This window comes from Protopterus annectens, chromosome 3.part1, assembly GCF_019279795.1.
Source record: "Protopterus annectens isolate FY-2018-M chromosome 3.part1, PAN1.0, whole genome shotgun sequence".
Lineage (NCBI taxonomy): Eukaryota > Metazoa > Chordata > Ceratodontiformes > Protopteridae > Protopterus > Protopterus annectens.
In genome coordinates this window covers 1,021,578,027-1,021,603,933 of record NC_056732.1, presented here as the reverse complement: position 1 = coordinate 1,021,603,933, position 25,907 = coordinate 1,021,578,027, and the positions used below count along the sequence as shown (strand labels likewise).

At 42.8% G+C, this 25,907-nt stretch overlaps 1 protein-coding gene across 2 annotated transcripts in view; it reads right to left on the bottom strand.

The window, feature by feature from the left end:
• Positions 1-1,987: 1,987 nt before the first annotated feature.
• The window catches only part of LOC122798333, a 487,632-nt gene continuing 463,712 nt past the window's right edge, over positions 1,988-25,907 (bottom strand). For both annotated transcript variants that reach the window (XM_044067174.1, XM_044067175.1), the window contains one exon: positions 1,988-5,598. The gene's annotated coding sequence lies outside the window, so the exon portion shown is untranslated. The remainder of the gene's footprint in view (positions 5,599-25,907) is intronic.

Sequence of the window (25,907 nt, the reverse complement as noted above, 5' to 3'; positions counted from 1 at the left end):
TCCTCTTCTCCCGTGTCTCAAGAAAGAACTTCTGTGGTGGATTCAGCAGTTGTCTCTGAATCCAGGGGTCTTTTCAGCCTCCTCTTTCCTCTCAGGATCTGTTCACAGACACTTCAGATGTGGGATGGGGAGCAATGTTTGGCTCCCTGAGGGTTCAGGGAGTGTGGTAGTCTCATTAGCAGAAGAAGCACATGAACATCAAAGAGATGAGGGCTCTTATGCTGGCTCTTCAGACCTTTCATCCTCTCTTCTCTCCAGGGCCTCGCAAGATATTCACAGACAACACCACAGTCATGTGGTATATCAACAAGCGGGGGTACGAGATCTTACAGTCTTTGCCGGCTAGCACTTCTGGTATTGGATCTGGCTATCCAATATCAAGTGACTTCAGGCAGTTTACATTCCTTCAGATCAGAACGTTGTGGCAGACAATCTGAGCAGGTCCCTCACTCAATCTCAAGAATGGATGCTTCACAGGGATGTGTTTCTGGACATCGTTCACCAGTGGGGTACTCCTTAAGTAGATCTCTTTGCCTCCCATCTGAACAGACAACTTCCTCTGTACTGTGCCAGAGTCCCAGGTCCTCTGGTATGGAAGGTGGACACCCTCTCATTTTCTTGGAAGGGGATGTTTCTTTATGCATTTCCTCCCCTTCCTCTCATTCTGAGAGTCCTGTTCAAGATTCCCAAGATGCTCCCAAAATCATGTTGGTGACTCCCTTTTGGCCGTGACAGCACTGGTTTCCTCTACTTCTGCATCTAACCAAGGGCAATCACCACAAGTTACCTCACAGGGTAGATCTCCTCACACAAGACAAGGGGTCTCATCCATCCCCACCGGTCCACACTTCAACTGACACTGTGGGTGACAGGGTTTCATCCATCATAGACACCTTTTTCGAAGGACGTCCTGCAGGATTCCAGGAAAACTACTACTAGGAAGTCCTACTTGTCTAAATGGAAGAGGTTTTCTATTTGGTGTCCTTCTCGTGACTGGACCCACTTTCTGTGGATGTTCCCTTGGTTCTCTCTTATTTGTGTGAGTTGCTCAATGCTGGTTTGGCCTATTCTTCTATTAAGGCCCACTTATCAGCTCTTTCTGCTTGTCTGCCTTTAACTCCTCTGTTAGTTTCTAGATTTGAGGCTAAGTAATTTCTTAAAGGCGTCCTTAATATCAGACCTCCCAGGAAGCCTGTTCCTCCTCCCTGGGATCTTAATTTCATTCTGGAAAAACTGACTCAGGCTCCTTTTGTGCCTGTCATTTCAGCTTCCTTGCAACATTGTTCTTGGAAGAGAGTTCTTTTGTTAGCTCTTACTTCTGCCAGACGGGTGTCTGAGCAGCAAGCCCTTATGGCTTGTCTACCTTTTTTATTATTTCATGAGGACAGGGTGCCCTTGCATATTAATTCTTCTTCTTTCATGCCTAAGGTGGTTAATGAGTTGTTACTTAGTCTATTAATTTGCCTACTTTTCCTCCACTCTGCAATCTGACCATGAGAGGGTGCTGCATACCTTAGATGTGCATAGACGGCTCAGATTTTATTTGGATAAACTAAAGCTATCAAAAATCTGACCAGTTATTTGTTTCCTTTCATCCTAGGTCTTTAGGTTTGGCTGTTTCCAAGTAAACTATTTCCACTTGGATTTCAAAGGCTATTTCCTTTTGTTACACTTTTCAGGGCGAGAGCCTTCCTTCTTCAGTAAGGGCTCATTCCACTAAGGCTGTGGCTTCTTCTGTTGCTTTTTTCAAAGGCTTAGACACTAATTCTATTCTTAAAGCTACCTGGACTTCTCTGCATACCTTTACCAAACATTACCAGTTGGATGGTATGTCTAGAGCTGGTTTTGCGGCTGCCATTCTTCATGGCTTCTTAGAGGGCTCTGCTGGTTCCTCCTCCCAAGTTTCTTCTTTAGCTTTGGCACACTCCCATTTGTAAGGAATACAGCAGTGGTGAAAGTAAGGACATAGTACAGTTGTGTAAAATCTTACCATAATGGTAGATGTCCTTGCTTTCACCGCTGCAGTATTCACTCCCTCCCTCCATCCCCCTGGTCTTTTTTCATTTCTGGATGTGCAGTTTTTTCTTTGGTTTTCCTTGGACTATTGTTCCTACTGTGGCAATCAGTTCTGAGGATGGTATGCCTGAACATCACCTTTATGCCCTACCCTCTGCAGGGAATGTGCAGCTGACATTCAGCATACCTTAAAGCAATGGTAGACTTTGGTAAACTGGCCAAACGGTGGGCTTCATGGCAGGGAATCCCCATTTGTAAGGAATACTGCAGCAATAAAGGCAAGGGAAATCTACCGTTATGGTAAGATTTTACACAACTATACTTTCTTTTTTGAAGCATATGCTGAAGAGTACTGGCTTTGGCTTAATGTTCTGGAATATATTTTGCTGAAATAAATATTTTAGCACTAAACTTTGGTTCTGGGCACCCAATATTCTAAGCCACTTCTATCTTCCTAGTCAAAAAGAAAATCATGCTTTTCTCTGGGATCCAGAAAGATGATCCACAATGGTCTTCAAATTAGAAGAAAACAAATCAAATGTAACACCTATATTAATATACCTTGATACATCAATCCAAACAGTAACACTTGCAACAGAGGCATATATCCTTGAGAGTCTGGATAAGAGTGCAATACAGAAAGGGTACAGAAGCAGTGTAGAACAAGAACGGGTCCCAAAGCCATTATAATGATGCAGGCATGAAGTGTCCAGAAAAAAATGCATTTATGTCAATAAAGGCCAAGTAAGAATGCCATTTAAAAAAATAATTAAATTAACAATATTCCACAGAATGTTCTAAGGTAAGAAATAATACAGAGTAACATGTAAAATGCAACATCAGGAGTGAAAATGCAGAAAGGAAAACTTTTGAAAAGAAAAATGCATGAAGGGACAGCAAACTTAAATCTTCACTAAAGAGTCTGAGCCTGATGAACGCCATGAATCACTCTTTTTTTTAATGCCATGCATCTACTGATCACAGACAATGGATAATGGGCACTGGTATGTGTACAAACAGCATAAGGAAAGAAAAACTGAAGCAGGAAGAAAGCAAATTGAAAGTCTATGTAAGCATTAAAGATGTGATAAGAATCTACTATTAGGAGCCATCTGCTGCATCACAGAGAAAAGCATGAACAAAAAGGCACTTCAGCCACAGTAGTTGTGGTGGTACAAAACCACAGCAATATAACAGAAAGCCACCCACTGTTTTAATATACCTGTGGGAAGGACAACAGTGATGTGGGAACTGAATCATAAGAACTGAATGTCTCTTGCTAAATAACAGACAGCATACCACTGAGGGCTATAAATCTGCAATAGAAGGCTGGAAATTTGAAACTCAAAGGGTTCTTTAAAAAGGAAATAAGACACAAAGTAATGGTCGCTATAACGTAGCTTTGCTTATACCGTAAATTAAAAACTGCGTACAAGACTTTTTTGACTTGCCAATTTAAAAGAAGGAAAAACTGAGTTTTTGTTTGGGAGGGGGTATGTAGCAGACTGGGCTGACAGTGTTTCCCTTTGCCTATCATAAAATCTGCATTTTTTTGGGATCGTGATTAAACATTACATACTCTTTACAGCTTTTCTGTTCTTACCAGACTGTAGTCTATCCCGAATTCACGGACACAGAGTGGCAACAAATTAATCAGTCTCTTAGGCTACTAAAGGACAGCATTTGCCAAGACCAGAACATTATTTGGGAGGCATTTTACTACTCTTTGCCCCACTTTATTTCATACACAAAGGCCAAACTTGGCCATTACAACTTTATCACTGCATAAGATGGATGTAATACCTCTTTTCGTTTTTTTTTCTCAGAAAATGCTACACATCCTCAAAAAAGTGGTTGACTTCCTCTTCTCTGACATCTGTAACTGGATCTTAAACTTGTAACACTATAATGCTGAATGTCCTGTCCTGGAATCTGAGATCACTATCATTTTTGAGATGCAATGTAAGCATTGGTGTTGACACTTAAGGGCTACACAATTCCTTCGCAAAATTCTTGTCCAAAATAGATGTGATGACTCCTGATGCAAAATTACCCAGTACATTTTAGTTCACTAATTTCCCCAAGACATTCAAGTTTAGTCTTATCATCTTATTGTAAACCACATTAAGTTTGCACTGATTCATAGTTATGTTTCAAGATCCAGTTAAGTGGAATTATTTGCAACAACGGACTTTCCTTCCATCTCAAAACATTTCAGCAAATGGACATACCTCTTGGCATTAATCCAGCTACATCATAAGCTCCAGTACTACTGTTATCTGTCCCAAAACATTAACTCCCAAAGGTATGAGTCAGCGTTTAAAATGGTGAGTAAATAACTCATAGTCCAAGTCTAGCACTTTTTTTTTTTATATAAAAAGAAAACTAGCAAAATTACATTTTCTCCATCTTGCCCTCTGACAGGCACACTTACATATACACATGAACATTTTTTTTCCAACAGCAGTATCCTGAACTTAATACCACTCAGGAATAGTTAGGCATGGAGTGACCACAGCAAGCAAAACTGAACAGATACCTTCATTTTCACAGCTTAACCAGAGCTCTAGCTCTTATACCTTAATGACTGCACACTTATGTTAAAAACAATTACTCTGACAGAAATGATATAATCACAAATAGGCACATCTCTGTGTTATATAACGCGCATATTTCACAAAGAAATGTAAGCCATGTTCTGTATGTAACGGATTAGCAGCACTTGTTACAGTTTAATGTGCTGCACATTGCTTTTAAAAATAATTTTAGTAATAAGGCAGGCACAATAACATCAGAAGCTGATCTGTCAGCCGGGCTTAAAATGGAAACACTGATGACCTGTTCAATATTGCAGATTTCAAGAACACCTTACATACTATACTCTTGACTGAACAATCTATATGCAGAAAAAAAGATTGCAGAAAAGTACAATTAGTTCTCTAGAAATGCATGAAATACTGCTAATCACAGTGTTACACAAACTCGTATGCTTGCTCTTAGAAACTCTAGCAGGTCTGAAAACTAAGAATATCTCTTTAAACACAGAAATGTGTCATTTGCTTAGCAATAATTTTACAAATAAATAAATATATAAAAATAAATATTTCAATAAAATTACATTTTAAACACAGTATAAGGGTTTAGATTATCCCCTTAAAATGTTGGATCCTTAAGTAATGCTCTTGGAAGAGCAACAGTTTAACATGATTACATAGATCCTAATAGTTTTCATGATGGGTGGGTCCTTTAAATACGTTTTCTGCATATATTTGCTGGATGTTAACAGCTACCTAATACCTCAAATCAACAAGTAACACCTGTATCAGGATAACAGGTAGGAACTGATAAAAACCCAGTCAAAGTTATAAGAATGCTATTGACCATTTTTCTTCCACAGATTTTTCACATCAGCAGCGCCTTACAACACTAAATAACCCACTGCTTGCAGGTCACACCGGCATTCTGAGTACTGTGTGGAAGGTCCAAACTTTGCACTATGTCCTCATTATGGAAATTCCCATTCAAATATCTGACACTGGATCCAAACCAACAGAATGCTGAGTCTCCATAAGGGCTCTTAACCTGCAAAAAGCACAAAAAAATTAACTATAAAGCATGCAATTAATTTATTATCAGAGGTAAGATGCTACTCCTAAACAAGTTTATGCATAAAAAGTAAAAACATTTTTAATGACAGAATATGGCATTCATAAAACTCATGTAGCAAACATTTAAGCATGCATAAATGTGTGTTGAATATGCATAGCAAAGATATATATAAACTTGTAATAAGCAACACTCCCTAATACTTTGGTCAACAGATGACTGGCAGGTGAGCCAGACTGACAATCCCTGGGGTTTGGGTTTATATCCCTTCCCGGGATTGTGCTGTCTTGGAGTTAGTATATAGTTAAGCAGGGGTATGGGTGGAGCAGCCCTGTACATGGGGTTACAAGGTGGGAGGCTTCTCAGCCCACAGAAAAAGAAAGATTTACTTTGTATGGTTCTGTGTTACACCTCACAGCCTGCTTGTTAGGTTTTGATCTGTTTTTAGCAGTAGTGTAGCTAGGGTGAGGTGAGAGGGACAACTGCCCTGGGTGCAAAGTCTTGGGGGGGGGGTTCAATCAGTCAATACTGACCTTTCTTTAACACAATACTGGCTTTTAAAAGTAATAATTTCATTTGCAGTCAAACCTGAGCATTGTACTGCTCCATGTGTCATCTAAACTGTAGTAACTTAAAAGAAATAAAAAAAACTAAAACTGGACTGCTGCAGTTTTCCATGCAGGCAGGGTATAAACTGTAGCAACTGTTTGCTATATTTCTAGCAAGCAGTTTGCTATAATTTAAAAAGAAATCTTTTTAAAAATTAAGTCACGAGTGTTGTGGTACCCTGTGCAGGCAGGGTACAAACTACTGTAGCAATGGCGTGTCATGCATGTGGAAACCTGGTTGGTGTGCCAGTAGAAGAAGCATGTGGTGTTATATTTTGCACTATATTTTGTAACTTATGGCTTCACCGCTTATCACTAAATGTGTTTGTTAAGAGTGCATATTGCACAGATGTTCAATGATTACTAGGCCAAGGGCTCAAGAGCCTTTACAAGCCTAGTCAATACAATCTGATTTACCTGGTATATACCCACTAAGGGTAGGAGGAAGGCATGGGTTTGTGCCTATGCCTTGGGTATTTTTTTTCTTTTAAACACAGATTTTACAGATTGCCCCCATCTATAAGGGACATGGGCACCATCCCAGCTGTATACCTCAATGCCACCCCTCTCATGTATTCCATATTCTGTGCGTCTAATCAGACTGCCCCTCTGCATGCTCACTGGCAAAAGTGGTTGGTGTGAAATGGGCTTTTGTGATGCACTTCCACTCCTACATGTGCAATGTGATCAACAGGTCTTGCTCCCCTTGTAGCACATCTACACGATTCCCAATCTACACTGGGGATTCCACCACAGGCGGTGGGCCTTCAGCACATGCCCCCAATCTATTCACCCACATAGTGGTGAGCAGGATAATATGCTTGCTCCAAACAGAAGCCCAATCCACTAACTGAATTCTGGTCAGTTGGGTCACAGCTGGGGATTTATCCTTCGCCATCAACAGAGCCGACACTTCTTTCCATATCTTAGGAACTGCAGTGTTTTCAGGCACTAATATTTGACACTTCACCTTTCCTTGGGTAGTCTTCTTTAAGGGACCCTAAAAGGGCACAGAACTACCACCTGGTGTCTGTGTTTCCTATGCTCCATTTTCCAAACTATTGGAAAGACTGATGGTCAGATTCAGTTCCCACTTAACATCGTCTGTATGCCTTGTCTGTAAAGCCACAGTGGCTAGGGACAGGCTACATTGCACAATCTACTTTAGTAAGGGTGTCAGTCAACATATTGTCTATTACAATCGGGCTCAGGTCTAATGGCAGTTAATACAGACTTCATTAAACCTTCAAACTGGTGAACAGTCATGTTCCAGGAAAAGCCTGCTACTGGTGGTGGTGGTGGGGGGGGGGGGGTTGTTACCACCACCAAAGTGGTAGTTCTCTAACACACTAGGACATCAGTTGGATAAACAGGCCATCACTGATTTACCAAACTAGCTGTGCTGGAAGTATGACAGGGCTGTACAGGGGTGGGGTAAGAAATGATGGTCAAAAGGCACAATGCCATCCTACATTGCTATACCTGACAGGCCTTCAATTCACCTGCGTTTCTACAAACCGGGATCCTGTATCATTCACAATCAATTCCTAGTCAAGCAAACAAATAATACCTTCCAATCCTTGCGCATCTTCACTGACCTCAACTAACTTTCCATCATTGTATTAAGGATGTATGAAAACTGACCACTAAATGGGTTTTGTTTTACAATTTTTAACAGTTACTCTCCTTCTGCCCCAGACATCCTTGCCCTGCTACTTTTTGGACTCCTGTCCTTGCCTTAATTTACAGCTGGGTCTGGTTTCTTTCGAAATTACACACCACTGTCTTATAGGTTCATAGGTTGATACTAGGCTATCTGCCCTAGGGCATTTACAAGCCTAGCCAGAGTGTGTTTGGCTTTCACCACACTTTTTTGATTAGTTGACTGTGCTTCTGTATAGTAGATCACAGAAGACAGCCCATTTAAGGTTAGTTTACCGTGCCTCTGTCTAGCAATGACACAGAAGAGATCCCAGGGGTAAATTTATGATCTCCCATCCAAACGTCAAGATTCTTCTTGAAGAGGGTCATTGATGGGCTCTGTCTAACATGGATTGGGATTTTGTTCCGGAGTGAGGGGGGCCTCTAGGATATGAATCTGTCCCTCCAGCATGTTCTATTTATTTCTGTGCTGAGGTTTAAGTCACTGGAGCGTGTAGCTTTGATGGATTTGGATTTCTTGAGGTGGAGCATGTCCATTAATTCTGGATTGGACATGGCTTTATACGTCAGGCACAGGTCGCCTCTGAGTAGGCGGTAAGCAACTGAGTAGAGCTGGAGTTTCTTTAGCCTAACTGCGTTGGGCATCTCCCTTGATCCTCTTGGTGAGGTACTTTTGGGGTCTTTCTAGTTGTAGCAGGTGTCGGGTAAGGTACATCCCAAATGGGACATTGTATTCAATTATGGGCCTGATGAGTAGAGGGGCACAATGACCTCTCTTGATCTAGATGTGAACCGCTTCGTGATAAGGTGGGCTATATAGAATGTCTTTCTAACCACTTTGGCAATGTGATTGTCAAAGGAGAGATTGCAATCTACTTGGGTCCCCAAATCCCTAATTACTTCTTCCGTACTTAATGGATTACCACCTATGTGGTAATTTGTGGGCACTTTGCTTTTCCCAAAGGGGATGACTATGCACTTTTTGGCATTTAGCTTTAGGCCATGGCTCTGGCACCAGTTATCCGTCTCTGTGAGACCTTTTTGGAGGATGCTTGCGTCAGCCAGCGAGTCGATTATGGCCCCCAGTTTGCAGTCATCTGCAAACTTTGTCAGCCATAGTCCTCCTGTGTTAGCCTGTACCTCAAAGAAATATATACCGAACAAGAGAGGTCCCAGGGCTGAGCCTTGTGGGACGCCACTTGCAACTGGTTTAGAGTCTGACATGGCATCTGCAATTCTGACCATGTGGGTTATATCCCTAAGCCAGTTTGCAACCCATCTTGTGACACAGGGGTTGATATTTAAGTTGATGAGCTTATTTATGATGCCAGAGTGGGGTACTGTGTCGAAGGCTTTTGCAAGGTCAAGGTAGGCTGTGTGGACCACCTTCCCTTCGTCTATGGCCTTGGTGACTGTTTCAAAGAAATCGACCAGGTTCAAGAGGCAAGATCTGCCCTTAAAGCCAAATTCGGTAGGATCCAGTGTTTGGAGGTTCCCAATGTCTTTGTTTATGAGTTCCATGATGATACGCTCCATAGCTTTGCAGACCAGGCTAGTTAGGCTTATAGGGCGATAGTTTCCGGGGTCTGTTGTGGCACCACCTTTATGGAGTGGGACCACAGTTGCTGTATGCCATTCTTTGGGTACATATCATGTTGCAAGGCTGAGACTGAATAGTGATTTTAAGTGAGGGTTCAGTTCTTCTTGGAGCTCATGTAAAACGCAGCCCAGGACACAGTCCGGTCCCATTGATGCTGTGTTTTTTGCTTTGGAGAGGGCAGCTCTCACCTGTGCATCTGTGATGTCAGGGAGGCTACACTCTGTTGGCATAGTCATTTGCTCATTTGTGGGGGAAGGGGGGGGGGGAGAAATTTGCACTGAACTTGTCTGCCAGGATGCTGGCAATGTCTGTGGGTTCAGTGTATTTTTTGTCATTCTGCACTAACTCAGAGCATATCTGGGAGTTTCCACCCAGGTTTCTGACATAACTAAAGAAGGCCTTGCGATTATCTTTAGCGTCTTGTGCAATTTTTTTTTCAAAGCTAGCCTTAAATGATTTTATGAGGGATCGTAGTTTCTTGCCAGTACTGATCAGAGTTGCCTTCCCTTTCAGGGATTTTGCTCTATCATGTAGTAGCTTCCTCCTTCTGTTGTACAGCTTATTTATGGCTGGGGTCCACCAGACAGGTCTCCTGCCCTTGGAGGAGTGTGCCTTGGTTTTATTAGGGATAGCACGATCCATGCATTCCTGTAAGTATCCATAGAATGCGTTTGTAAAGGATTCTGCAGTTTGGGCCGTATTTTCCACTGGCCCTGGGGCTTTGAAGGATTCCACCTTGGTTTTCAGAAGTGGGAAGTTTGCTTTTGAGAAGTTTTTGACCGTGGTTTCCTTTGCTGGGGGTGGGGACGGGATATGGATGTCCATAGTGATTAATTTATGGTCAGATCTTACCAATGAGGCGTATACCTCTGGTATGGAACAGAGAGCCCCCATGTTGGTAATGATCAGGTCCAATATGTTTTCCCCTCTTGTGGGAGTGGTGACCAGTTGTTCCATAGCATTTGAGTTTATAAATTCTAGGAACCGTTGGGCTAGGGTGTTGGGGCTTGAGTAGTGCTCCCAGTCTATGTTTGGGTAGTTAAAGTCACCCAATATAATGGTGTTTGGAGAGACCTTCATATTCTCCAGTGTCTTCAGGAAAGCAGAGTGGGGTTCCTGAGTTTGGGAGGGTGGTCTGTAGCAGGCTACAAACTGGAAGGCAGTTTTGCCCACTGTTAGTTGCACATGGATGGTCTCAGATGCTTCGTGCAGTGCCACTAGCCTGGAGGTATGGGTATCTTTGATGAATATGGATACTCCCCCCTCCTCTTGTGGTTCGGTCCGAGTTTTGGGGCCGAAAAGCATGGTATGAGGTATAGCCTGGTAGTGCTGGGGTGCTCTCGGGAGCCTTGAACCAGGTTTCTGTTACTGCACAGATATCAATATTCTCCATACTGAGGAGAGCCTCGAGTGCGTGCATCTTGAGGTTTAGACCTGCTATGTCTATTTCTATTAGCAAGATTACTGTATTATGTTTAATAACTTAATCTAGGATTTCTTTCTGCAGCCAACTGCTCTGTACTTAATGACCTAACTTAAATCTCTTAGATATACGAGTACATGACACTACACAGAACATTCTGAATGGCATTGGTCATAGGCAGATATCTGTCTTCTAGACAGGTTGATACTAGTGCAAATGCCTTATTTCAGGTGCTGGTTTCCTAACCCTCTCCTACAAAGGATGTCATCTGGAAGCTTGCAAATTGGAAAGTAATCTTTGCCATCTTCTATTCTGCTTTTGTAGTAGGAATATCCCTCAAATGTGTCTGGTTTGTTCCACCCTAACCAGAAAGATATTGCTCATTCTTTATCCAAAGCATGTGTAGATTCTACTTAGAGAAAATAACTACCTTACCATAAGTAAAAAAAAATATATAGTACAAAACGCACTCAAACTCTCTCTACCAGCAAGGGAATAACTGGTAAAAGGGCCTCTAGGAAACAACAGCACCATGCAGAAACCTCTGAGACACCTCTGCTCTTACACAAATAAACATATAAAAGGAAGAGATTCATTTTTAAAGAGAAGTCAAGAAGTCTTAATCATAGCTCCACTGCCAACCACATATCTGTCCAGGTGTGCTGGTGCTCCAACTGTTGCAATGACCCCTGCCCCCACATCATCTGCAGTTACAGAAAGTACCACACACCTGTCGTATATTCACCATATGGACCACTGCAGCAGTATACTTTGAACAATGACAGAATACAAGGAAGCAAGTATTAGAAGACCTAGAGAGGAGTTTACAGCATTACTTTTAGCACAGAAGTTGTGATCCCTATTCTGCTTTCACAATACAGGGCCAGTGCATTTTGTCTGGAGAAGTTGTGGTGGAGATCCAAGATGCAGCTTCACACTCTGAGCAAATCCATCCATGAAGATTACTGCAGTGGCAGTTGATACACCAAGTGAAATGGGCACCAGCTTGTCCACACAGAGAAAGAAATGCATTTTGTCAGCATCATGGTTTGTTTAAATATAGGTCTGCCTTGCTTCCTCTGACAGAGACACAGCTGTCTTGAATGCCTGAAGTTCTTGTATATGTTAGTATATCTTTACAATCTGTCAACATCCATGTCATATGAATTACTCTCTCCTTTGTTCTTTGGACAATGCAACAATGACAGCTGAATGGATTGAGCAAAGGGCAAGTCCAGTTACTACCCTGGGAAGAATAGACTGGTTCTTAAACAAACGCTCCTCTTATAAAGACTATGGTCAACAGCACCTGGAAATCTGAAATCCCCCTTGCTTAAGTGATATCTATTAAGGAAAAGGGATTTCCAGGAAAGAGAGACTGGCACAGCTGGGTGGCTTAAGGGGAGATGCAATGAGTTACTCTATCATACAGTCCAAATATCAAGGTGAGGGCATCACAGAATGTCTAAGATTAATGAGACCCTTTTCGTTTGAAAGTAAGGATTACTGACAGAGGAAAAACACTCAAGATAAAACTACAAGAGTCATTAAATAAGTAGAAGGAAGTGAACACAATGCGACTTGTAGAAAGAATTGAAAATAGAAGTTATGTTCTTACCATAACGTTCCATGTTAGTTGTCTTCTTCTCGCCTTCTTCTTGCTGGATGGGTTCGGAGCCGACCTCGCCCACTCGCCACTCTAAAAGCTCGAGAGTTGGTTCCACCGGCTCGAGGCTCCCCTTATATCCCACAATGCTAGGCGAGAGTTACCTCAGATCTCGTTTGTAAGCTAACCCCAGCTTATAATAGTAACAGTATAACTGTAAAACAGAGTCCACCTCTAACAACAGGAAGAAAGAAGGGTGACCTACATCCTGAACCAGGAAATATGCATAATAGCATATGTCTAAGAAAGAGGTGGTAGAAAGAGAGGTCACAATCACAACTCCTCTAGGTCTGTCCAGGCCAGGGGAAGGAGGGTGGGACGCAAGAAGAAGGCGAGAAGAAGACAACTAACATGGAACGCGTTATGGTAAGAACATAACTTCTATATGTTGTTGTCTATCTCGCCTTCATTCTTGCTGGATGGGACCGCCCCTAGCACCTTGTCCCGGTGGCCTAACGGAACAAACTCCTGAGAACAGTGGAACCAAAGTTTGCTCTATGCCTAGAAGCTAAATCCAACTTATAATGAGAAATGAAAGTGTGAGGAGTAGCCCAAGTAGCCGCTGCACAAATGGTGTCAATAGGCAGTCTGTCTTGGAAGGCTAAAGAAGTAGCCAAAGCTCTGGTGGAATGAGCCTTAGGTTTATCAGGCAGCTTTTGATGTCTAATTTCATATACAAGGGAAATCAAAGATGTTAGCCATCTGGATAATGATACCTTTGAAACTGAAAGTCCCTTTCTGCTTTCCGCATAGGAGACAAACAGCTGATCAGATTTTCTGAACTGTTTTGTTCTATCCAAGTAGTACCTCAATTGACGGTGAACATCCAGGCAGTGTAATTTTTGTTCAGACCTATTGGAGTATTCTGGAAAAAGACAGGTAGATCAATGCTTTGATTTAGATTTGACGTCGAGACCACCTTAGGCAAAAAGGACGGGTTAGTTCGTAAGGATACTCTGTCCTTATGAAACAAAAGATAAGGAGGACGACAGCTGAGTGCTTGAAGCTCTGAAACTCTTCTAGCTGATGTAATAGCTACCAGATAAAGAGTCTTCCATGATAATAATTTTAAAGAACAGGAGACTGCAGGTTCGAAAGGGGGAAGAATCAAAGAAGCAAGAACCAAATTTAGGTCCCAAGGAGAAGGAGGATTTCTTATAGGAGGTCTGAGAAGAAAAACTCCTTTCAAAAAGGCTTTGCAAAGCTTGTGGGACATTAAGGCAGATTCAGAAATACTCACATGAAAGTTAGAAATAGCTGCCAATTGAACTTTAAGTGTAGAGGGAGATGAACCTGCATGGAAGAGTTCAGCTAGAAAATCAAGGACTAATTGGATGGAAGCAGTGAAAGGATCTATGTCCTTTCCTTGAGCCCAATATGTGAAGCGTTTCCACTTACTCAAATAAATCTTCCGAGTGGAAGATTTATGAGAAGCTATCAAAATATCTCTAACAGAGTGAGATAATTGAGGAAGCCTGGCTAAGGTTGGAACTGGAGGAACCAAGCAGTGAGGTTCAGAGAGGGGAGGGAGCGATGAAACTGACCCGACTGATGGATCAAAAGATCTGGAACTAGGTCCAGATGCCACGGTCGCCCAAGAGAAAACGATGTAGAAAGGGGAACCACACTTGTCGAGGCCAGTAAGGAGCAATGAGGATCAATGAGGCCTTCTGAGCGATAGCTTTCTGTATCACTTGAGAGATCAGTGGGAAGGGAGGAAATGCATACAGAAGTCCCCGGGCCAAAGTTGGACTAGAGCGCCTCTGCTGGGTTGGCCTGGTAAAGGGAATAGAGTGAAATATTCTCTGCACTTGCTGTTTTGGGGAGTAGCAAAAAGATCGCAGCAAGGCTGACCCCACTTGAGAAAAATTTCTCTCACTACAGAGTCTTTCAGAGACCACTCGTGAGGCATGAGTATGGCTCTGCTCAACTTGTCCGCAATTTGATTGGACTTTCCGGGATGTGCGTTGCTATCAGAAACCGCTGAGAAGAAATCGCCCATTGCCACAGTCTGAGTGCTTCTCGACACAGGGGTATGACCTGGTTCCGCCTTGTTTGTTGATGTACCACACTACAGACATATTGTCTGTTTGGATTGCAATCGCTCCCAAGGGAAGAGAGTCTTGAAGGGCTTGCAACGCTAAAAGCACTGCTCTCATCTCCAGAACATTTATGTGCAAGTGGCATTCGCTTGGTTGCCATGTGCCCTGGACCGTCCTGCCCTGATAATGCCCCCCCCCACCCGTTCAGGGGGGCATCCGCTGTCAGAGTAGCAACCGGGGGAGGTGGAACAAAGGGTATTCCCAACAAGAGCTGAGGGAAGACATCCACCACATGAGATGATTTTTGCACGCCATGATCATAATGGTGTGAGACATTGGAAGTTGCTGGTATGACCATTGAGTAAAGAGCATCCATTGAAGGATCCGCATGTGGAATCTGGCTAATGGAAGCAGAGGTATGGCCGCTGCCATAATTCCCAACACTTTCAGAACTAACCTGGCTTTGATTCTGTTGTTGTTGAAAAGGAGTGATACCAGTTTGTGAATGTCTGTTATTCTCTGATGTGTTAGTCTTGCAGACATGTTTACTGTATCTAGATTTGCCTATGTAGGTAATAGTACGACAAGGCGACAAAACAGACTTTTCGCAATTTATTGAAATACCCAGCTTTTGACAAACGCGAAAAGTGTAATCTCTGGCCATCAGAAGGAGATGCTTGGTGGGAGCTGTGAGGAGCCAGTCGTCCAAATATGGAAACACCTGGAATCCTTGTCGCCTCAGGTGAGAAGCTACCACTGCCATGCATTTGGTAAACACCGGGGCAGTGGTGAGACCAAAGGGCAGGGCCCTGAACTGAAAATGACTGGTTCCCAGCCTGAAGCGGAGGAATCTTCTGGAGCGCCTGTTCATTTTTATGTGATAGTACGCATCCCGAAGGTCTATAGAGCACATCCAGTTTCCTTTGCCCAAAAGAGGAAGGATGGATTGCAGCGTGACCATCCGAAATCTTGTTTTCTTGACTGATCTGTTCAAGACACTGAGATCCAAAATTGGTCTCCAGTCCCCTGTTTTCTTTGGAACTAAAAGAACCTTGAGTAGATTCCGGATCCTTGCTGGTCTGCTGGAACTGGCTGAATTGCTCTTTTGCAAGCAGTTTTGAAATCTCCAAAACCGCTAGATCCCTTTGAGCGGTGGAACATCTGGAAGGGATTTTTTTGACTGATTTGGAATGCTAAGAAAGGGGATAGAATAGCCTTCGGAAATGATGGACTGTACCCATTTGTCTTGAGTCAGGGATAGCCAGGCTTCTGGGTACAGTGACAATCTTCCCCGACTGCCTCGAAGATGGGCAGTCGGGCAACACCTCAGGGATGCTGAAAGGGCTTGTCAGGAAGGCTTCCCGATTGCCCTGGTTCTGCGGACCCCCTGCCCCTAGGGCTTATCGCCTACCATTGTTATTCCCGCCTCTGCCTCTGGCGGGAAACGACTCTGTCGCCAGGCGAAGTCCCTTGAGATTGTTTACGGAACCACATCTTTCCACCCTTCTGGCCTTTGGGGTAAGGCCTAGAAGGAGTAGAAAACGGACTCCGACGGCAGAAAGGGTCTTGCCATCAGTTTCGCACCTAGTCAAGGTTTCTTTCACTTGAGGACCAAAGAGGGATGATCCATCAAACGGGAGTTAGTGAAAGACGCCTTGAAGGGGTCCGCAAATTGCATAGCCGCATCCAGGCATGCCTACGTAAGGCCACACCTGTCCCTGCGGCTCTGCTCGCTCCATCAGCCGCCAGATGAAAGAAGGCATGGAGGAGTTGGTTATGGAGTTAAGGGTAGCCAGCTGCGTGTTCATCTTATCTTGGAAACCCGCAGCTGTAGGGTCCTTTAACATTTCACTCGCTTCCTTGATCAAGTCCCTTTGAAGACGAGTAAAATGGCACAGGTAGTTCAGCTTAACGCATGGTAAATGTCGCTGACGAGAACATCCGCTTCCGCACCTGTCCATGGACCTAGATTCCTTGTTAGGTGGATGGACAGGTACTGAAGGATCAGCTAGCTCCTTCTTAGTGGCAGCAGCTACCACCATAGCATCCACAGAAACTCCTTTTGTTAAGAACTGTTTGTCTGCTGGTGCTGTTATGAACTTGGAGGGTCTCCTGGGAGTGGGGTCCACTGAATCAGGAGCCGCCCATGCCTTCTTAGCAACCACCTGCATGAGGGGGTCAAAGGGGAGGGGCACCCAGGAGGTGGAAGGACGAGAGCCAAACGCCTCAAGATACACAGATTCGTCCACCGAAGGGATGAGGGCTGGCCAATTTCCCTCTGTTTCAGGATCTCCAGAATGTCTGCAAATGAGACATCTTCAGAAGGGGAACGGGGAACCCTCAGAATCATCCAAATCTGTGTCTGACGTGATGGACTCAGGTGAGTCAATGTGTTTCCTCTTACACTTCCTCTTCCGAGGGGCTCTTCTGCCAAATCAGGAGAGGCCTCGAAGAGGATGAAATCCCACAGGGGGTTCCTGAGGAGCTGGCTCTCTGCGGTCCGGGATGAGGGAGTGAGTCGACTTAACCTGAGGCACTGTAGAGGGAGGGGCGGACGGAGCCGACTGTGGAGTAGAGCCACGCCTAACACACTCCGCATGACCTCAATGCACCCCTGTCAGGCAGAGCCAGAGGTCCCCGCCCGGAAGCTAAGAACCCCTCGGCACCGCCAGTGATGGCTCCGAGCCCGATCTGCGAGCCCAACTCACCAGCGCCGGGCACCGAGAGGGAGAGGGGGTCGGACAAGGGTCCGATGCCACTCACCCCTCGGAGCCGACGAGGGAAGTCCGGCGCTGAGATTCTTCCAAGAAACAAAACGGAGCCACGACGGAGCCGAAGACAATTGTATCGGCTCCGACGCTATCACAGTCTCGGTTCCGACGACCCGCTCCGAGCTCAAGAGAGTCGAAGGAGGAATATGTTGATGGACCGGGCAGGCATCGACTGATGAGTCGGGCTCCGAAGCATCTGGACCAGTGCCTCGGACTTAAGAAGTCGCCTCACTACCCTCTGCACGTCATGATCCCCCAGCCTCGATGACCTAGAGGAGTGAGATCTTTGGCCCGTTGAGACAGCAGGGGAGACCCTGGAGCCGAATGAACGGAGCCAAGAGATGGTGACCTGGACCTCTTCCTAGTTGTCGGCTCCGAAGGTCTGGTCGGGGCCGACACGGGAACTTCTACCTCGGCTCCGGCCGAGGGAGCCACAGAAACTGTGGACTGAGACTTATCGGCTCCAGCCGGAGCCGATGAAGGCAGAGGTTGAGAAACCTTAGGTCTCGGCTCAGTTGTCAGAGCCAAGACCTAGATGCCTTAGAGGGCTTCCTGTTGAAACAGATAGGGAATCCTCTGGCTTGAGTAAGCCTCTTAATATCAATTTATTTTTCTTTCCTGCAGGACCCTGGGCCTGAAGCCATGGCACACAGCACAGGAGTCCTGCAGGTGCAAAGGCCCCAGACAGTAGACACAAGAAGTGTGAGCGCCTGTCAGAGACATTTTCTGACAGCACGCATCACACTTCTTGAACTGAGACCTTTGCTTCTTTAGACATTTTAAACAGGTGTAAACAAACACACACACAAACACACTAATTACACCCTGTCAAGTTAAATTATAATAAAAACCACTAACTAGGATTTTAAAATAATACACACACACTCCACTAGGGAAGAGAAAAGGTCTGTAGGCCCAAGGGAAGAACCTAAAGTTCTTGAGGGAAAAAAACGGGAATTTTTTTGGAAGGGGATAAAAATTTCTCTAAACTAAGGGAAATAAGTAAAAATATTAAAATTAAAGGGGTTTTGATAGACTAAATTACACAAGAAAAAGTCACTTACCAAGAACCGGTAGAAAACCAACCTCGAAGCTGTAGCGGCAAACGAGATCTGAGGTAACTCTCGCCTAGCATTGTGGGATATAAGGGGTGCCTCGAGCCGGTGGAACCAACTCTCGAGCTTTTAGAGTGGCCGAGTCGGAGCCGAGGTCGGCTCCGAACCCATCCAGCAAGAATGAAGGCGAGATAGACAACTTAACATCTATTGTTTTTGCTATTCAGTACATTTCTTTTGTATCATAATTCAATGTTCAAATGGCAAAAAAAATCAAAATTAAAGAAGATGAGCTTAAAACAAGAAATGTATACTTTTACTGCCAAGATGCAGGACACTACTGGGTTCAGTGGCAAACAAGGACAGAGTGCTAATATGGGCATTGTGATAGAAAAAAAAGCAAGTCTTTGGTTGAAGGATCCATAAGATAGTGCTAAGGGAAAATGGCCATATTTAGTTCCAAATCCTGCTACTGGATGAGTAGAACATCTTCCACTTTCTCCAGGTATGACTTCCTAGCATCAGGGCTCCTGCGCAATATGTATCAGTTTTGAATAGAGGAGATGTGCATAAGATCCAACATGAGATCTTCCACCCTTGGGCCTTAAGGGCTTCATGGTGGAGTGAATTGGGAGTCCCTCCTTTGTGTGTCAGAAGACTGCAGGAGAAGAAAAAGGAGATGATGTTTTTATCACCACCGAGAAGCCATAGAAATATTTGTCTTTTACTCTGCTGTTTTGACCAGTACTTTGGGGGTGATTAGTGTAGGACAGAAAGCAAAGAAGTCCAGATGGAGAAGACAGCAATCGTCCAAGTCTGTATACCCTACTAGAAAGTATACAAAACGTTTAGATGGTAGCTAGGTTTTAATGCAAACAGGTCCTACTTCGGATGTGCCTGACTTCTTTGAGATGTACAAGAAGGCTGCCCTATCTAACCAACATTTGCTCCAACTTTCTGGGCTACTGCCCAGATGACCTGTTAACACATTTTGCTGGCTGGAGATGTACATTGCCTGAAGACAGGCAAGGTTCCTAATTTTCAAAGCTAGTCTGTAAAGGGTCTTGGAGTGGGTTTTCTCATCTGCATATTACATCTGACTCCTTGGTGTATGGCAGAACAGAAGCCCTTGAGGACAAAAAGTACTGCCATCAACTCATTATTTCTACCAATGCATGTGCTCCTTTGATCTATGGATCATGCACCCTGAACCTTCAGCTTGGTCACATGGGCTCCTCTTGTTGCAAGCTGACAATCTGCATTTACAATGAACACTATTCGGGAGCAGACAAACAGCCAAGAAACCCTTTTGGTGATCTTAGAGGTTGCACTTTTGCCTACTGTTGTGCAACCTTGGAATTGCTATATATCTATATCAACATATAAGTTGGGTGCACAAGGGCTTCCCACCTGCAAGAAAAGCTTTGTTTTGAGATTGCTGAAAGTGGTTTTCAGAATTTTTTTTTTATTTTTTTTTTTTTTTAACTGAACAGCATTCGGTTCAGTAGATCACCACAACTCCCAGCCTAGTAGGCCCAAGGCACCTGTAGTTAAATTAGTCAGTTCCAATATATTAAGAAAAGCAACCCTGGACTACTGCTTACTTGAATGGCCCACCAATGGAGGTGCTTGATAATGGCAGACCTCATTAGCATCTACTATTCCATGGGCAGCCTGTGCTATTCCAATGAACTATTCTAATAGGATTTTTATGCACCTCAAGAGCAGCCTGGCAGGCAGTATTTCGAAAATTGAGGATTACATGTGCCTCACTAACCTGAGGAAGACTTCCTAATTGTAAAATCTTGTTTCTGTGATATGGTTAGTAAGAACTGGCACATATAACATATCTCTTCTAAAGGAAGAGGGAAACCATGCTAGGCAATTCATTCAACACTGATACCAGGAATATGTATGGTATGTGGAGAAAGGTGAATTTCTGAAGGTATGGAGAAATTCCCGGGTTACATAACTGGGAGTGCAAATAAGTGTCTCTTGCAGGCCTCTCAATGAATTACCTAAATCAGTTATCAAGGTAAGGCTCAATGCCCTAAAGTCTTGGATTGGTTTAATTTGATGCCAAACATTTAGTGAAAATCCCTGGGTAAGGTAAATAAAGGACCAAAGGATATAACACAAACTGAAATGGGGAGCTCCCAGTTGCAAACCTGAGGAATTTCAGTGCAGACACTGAATGGTTTTATGCAGCCAAGCATCCATGTTCAGAGTGACCAAAGGAGCCATACCTTTCAAGACAAAAGGCAAATGGGAATGAATCAGCTTGGACTAACTACCACAACTCTTTAAGCTTGAGAGATCCAGGACAGACCTCCACAAATCTTCCTCACTTGGTTTCAGAATAAGCCTTGAACAATACCACTTTTGCTGTTCTAAGGGTTCTTCTGTACTATTCTTCAATCTAAACGACTGGCATAGAAAGCACTGGAATTAAAACTGATCTTCTGGAATGGGGTGAGAGGGGGACTACTCTTGATGGGAGAAACTGCCTGAATTCTACTGTGTAACCCAACTTTACAGTGCTGTTAAGCTTACATGGAAGGAGATTCACTGACACAAGAAACAGGGATAGGGGAGTGGAAGACGCTGCAAGGGGATAGTTACAGGTGAAAGGTACCCTACTTTGGCTAACTGCTTATGTCCTTGCTGTCTCACCATGGTCTCCCTTCAATGCTTTCAGGAGTGATGTCTAGTTTGGAACTGCCTCTTATTTTTAAATCAGTCATCTGTGATTTGTGTCCTGTGAAAATGCCATCACTTGGAAGAACCTATTCTGGAATGTGCGGATACTACAAGGTACAAAATGTGCAGCAAAGATTAAAAGATTTTACCTCTCTCCACACTTTCTGAACACCTCCTGCACTCCCTGTAAGAGTGGACCAAAGAGAAGTTCACTGTTAATGGAGCTGTTCAATAATTGTAACATCTACTGAAAGGGGCTGGATTCTTAGCCAGGGATATCTCTTATTAAACGTAACTGCCTTCCTTACTTTATTTATTTAACATTTGTTCACTGAGAAAGTCTTTGAAGGCTATTATGAAGCAGCAGATTGAAGAGCATACTGCCCATTCCCAGGCCATGCAATCTATCACCAACTCACCCCTAAAGGATTGTGGCAGTATCTGCCAGCTACCACCCCCCCCTCCTTGCCAGCACCATCAAGCACAGCTAATCAAAATCAGGCCACATGGGGTGTAGTGTTTTATGTCTCTATGCCACCACAGCTGACTAGATACACGTTTACACCCTTTGACAAACTACTCAAACTTCCTGCTCTTCCTATTATAAGGCAAAGTGTTGAGGCTATATGCTATCTTAGCTCTCCATTGAGAAACCTAGGGAAACCCAATAGGAGCCATCCACTAGTTTTTTCTGCAGGTGACTATATTCTTCCTAAATCCTATTAAACTTATCCAAAAGTTTGGGTGCAACTAGCTGTAAGTCTAGGTACAAGGATGCGTTCTTGAAAACGCCCCTGAAAGCCTGGTCTACTGGGACAACAGCTAAGGTCTTGAGCACCATGAACTCCAAAATTTCAAAATATTTATGTGCAGAAAATAGTTCACTTCTACCCCATTTGAAATGTTCCTGCATAATGCTGACAATTTCTCTAAATGCAACATTTTCAGACAGGGACTCTTGGGAGATGGATTTCTTCTGCTTGTATCACAGACATTGGGGGACTACAGCTGGTCTGTTTAGGTCAAATCCTTCTTCCCTAGCTCAATCACAGTACAGTTACAGTGAAAGCTGCCTCTTGCTCTTTTTGCTGCAAATCTAACCTAGGATGGTGCAGGAGGGGGGGCTGGCATTCAGGATGAGATTGCTCTCTGCCATGATGCAAGGTGGTACTCTGAAAAATGCTGACATCAAAGGACAGAGCTAAAGTCTTTTCTTACATCTTTTCAACTGACAACTGGGGGCACAGGTACTTATGTTCTGGGTGGCTGGAGAACTACTTCACCAGATGCCAACAAGGAGTGTGACCAAGCTGGCATCTGAGCCATTTGACTGAAAACATACTACAATCCTAACGTGGTAGTATGTCATATGCTAAAAAAAGTGACTTGAAATTTGAGAACAGTTGAGGAAGATCTTGAAGCAACACCCATGGATGACAAGAAAATGGTACACAGCTGTTGTGTAGTAACCAAAAGATCAGAAAATTAGCTAGCACCTCAGACTGACAGTCCACTATCTACCTACAGATGATTTGATTGAGGTAGGGAAGAAAAAGCAGTGCTCACAAACACGGACCTGTCTTGTCAATTAGTCAAGGTGCACCTACAGTGAGACACCCTCATTAAAGCCATTAACCTGATAACCCAGTGAAATTCCCCCAAATACATCCAGGAATCAAGTACTACTATGCATTCTGCAGGGGAAATAATGTTAGCAGAGAAACATTTCCCAGTCACAGACCAAGGATTCTGACCTGGGTCCTGCAGGGAAGCAGAACTGTCAGAGTTCACTTTTGACAAACACAGTTCAATAGTTCCCCTTCCTTGCATTAAAGATTTGATAAAATGTTACTCAATGAAGTGGAAACTATACAAATCAAACACAGGTTTACTTTTGCAGGCTGAAATAAAGAAAAAGGCAACAAAGGCACAGATCACTTTCTGAAATAAAAGTAAACAGTAACTTGTTACCTTCACAAAACACATTCAGTCCTGTACAGCCTTTCCAGCAAATAGGGTCTGTAACAAAACTCACTGCTGATGGACTGCCATGCATCTTAATTGCAGCAACAAGACAGGGCCACATCAAGTGTTGATTTGGCTGATAACACTAAAAATCCTGGAACGTCTGCTAAATCCTTGCTTATTCTATGATGATCCAGAGAAACCTACTTCCTGGTTTGCTTCTTCAACTTCCTGACTACAAGCTGTGAGAATTTCATATACACAAGTTAAATGGACATACATTTAAAGGCATCTATTCTTATTTCCAAACACAAAATCCAAGTCTCTCACTCCATTTTATATATATATATATATATATATATATATATATATATATATATATATATATATACATATACACACACACATACACACATCTATATGGATCTACTTCATTTGACCTAAAACTCATCTGACTTGACACCTATTTGACAGACACCCAATTGACCAAATTTCATTTGACTGACTCCCATTTCACAAACAGCTTATAATGCTGAATTTCAACATACTAAATCTTAAACCACAGACAACCACACTTAGAACACCAATAACTAACCCTTTCCAGAACTCAAAAACTACTTAACCTCTTAACAGAAACAAGACAATGTACAACTAAACTAGGCGGATGTCACAATTTTATATACTAACTCCAGGATTGCACTACAGTGGGGAAAAGGGCATATACCTTTAACTTGCCTTACAGTACTCTACACGCTGCCACTACTGCTGGGAATGAACAAAACATTCACCAAATTACTTTAGGTACATCCCATAAAAATGTAGAGAGACAAACCCACATTTAGAAGCACTACAACACTACTTTCTACATGACTATCGGACTTCTAACAGTCAGCACTGTAAGTTAGAAAACCCACAACAAGTCTATGTCTTAAGTGTCGGTGAAATGGGAGTCAGTCAAATGAGTTTTCAGTCAAATGAAATTTAGGTCAGCTGGGTGTCGGTCAAATGAGTTTTAGGTCAAATGAAGTAGACCCATATATATATATATATATATATATATATATATATATATATATATATATATATATATATATATACATATATATATATATATATATATATATATATATATGTGTATATATGTATATATGTATATATGTATATATATATATATATATATATATATATATATATACATACACATACATACATATATATATATATACATATATATATATATGTGTGTGTGTGTGTGTGTGTATGTATATATAAATATATACATATGGGTCTACTTTACATACTGAAAATTTCACATAACTGAGCTGAGAACACCGAAACTTCACATGAACGAATGATCACAAAGCAGGGTAAATAACCACTGGGCAAAAATTCACAGAGCACACAGCATCATCTATAACCTATCTAGGTGAGGGCTATGCCCCCACACAACCTAATGTGGGGGCATAGCCCCCCCCACAACCCCTACCTAAATATACCAACTCCAGGATCGCACTACAGGGAAAAAGGGTAAATCTCCTCTTGCTGGCCCAATGATTATTTACCCTAGGAAAAGTCGGCTTTGTGATTATTCGTTCATGTGAATTTTCGGCATTCACGGCTCGGTTATATGGTCTTTGGTTATGTGAAATTTTGGGTATGTAAAGTACACACACACACACACACATATATATATATATATATATATATATATATATACATATATATATATATATATATATATATATATATATATAGAATATATATATATATATATATATATATATATATATATATATATATATATATATATATATATACACACACACACATATACATACATAAACACACACACACACACACACCATACCTCCCAGCCATCCCAAATTACTTTATCGAGTTTCAGGGTTCAAATCATGGTGTTCCACGATTCCAGAGTAGCACCCCTTAACTTCTGAACTTCCCAGCACTGTATTTTAAAATTTGTACTTCCCGGCTTTTTCAGCTGGCGTCATCATGTGAGCGATGATGTCAGCTCCATCAGCCTGTCTGAAATGAGCTCAGCTCAATATGCATGCAATTCCGGCCTGGAATGGAGCTGTTGTTTTTGGCTTTGGATGGAGGAGGATCTATGTTGCAGCGTTTTGCACTGAGGCTATGAAGGAGAGCTGCCATTTAGAAATGTGCACTGAGGATATGCAGGATAGCTGCCATTTAGAAATGTGCACTGAGGATATGCTCTATTTTCCGTGCGAGGTGAGGCTGGACTGCAGCCGTTGACAAAAGAATGGAGCCGACTGCCGTGCACTGAGGATATGAAGGTTAGAGTTTTGTGTGTGTGCGCGTGTGTGTATGTAAAATGCCCCAGGTGACTATACCTGGTGGCTAGAGGAGGCACTCGGGCTCAAACTCGTACCTTGGGTACAGGTAACAAGAACTTATTCCTTGACCACCACCCTTTGTGAAACGTCTCAAATTTATGCCTATTATTTTTGTTCTGTTCCTCATAATATCTGTGGTTTTCTGGATTTAGTGGCAAGTCAGTGAAGGATAGAATTCACTAAATAATGACAGGCATTTGAATTTCAAATTTCATATTCTTCAGAAAATGAATGGTAACACAAAGGATTTTATTCTAGCAATTTTCTAAGTTTATAAGATCAGTATTTGAAATGTGCCCCTATTTTTGGGGCTGTATTCCCCCATTATTGGTTTTGTCCAGTTTTTTTGTGCTAAGAGGTTGAAAGCTATGGTGAGAAGTGAGAACTAAATTCTACATTCCCCTCATTACTGGCT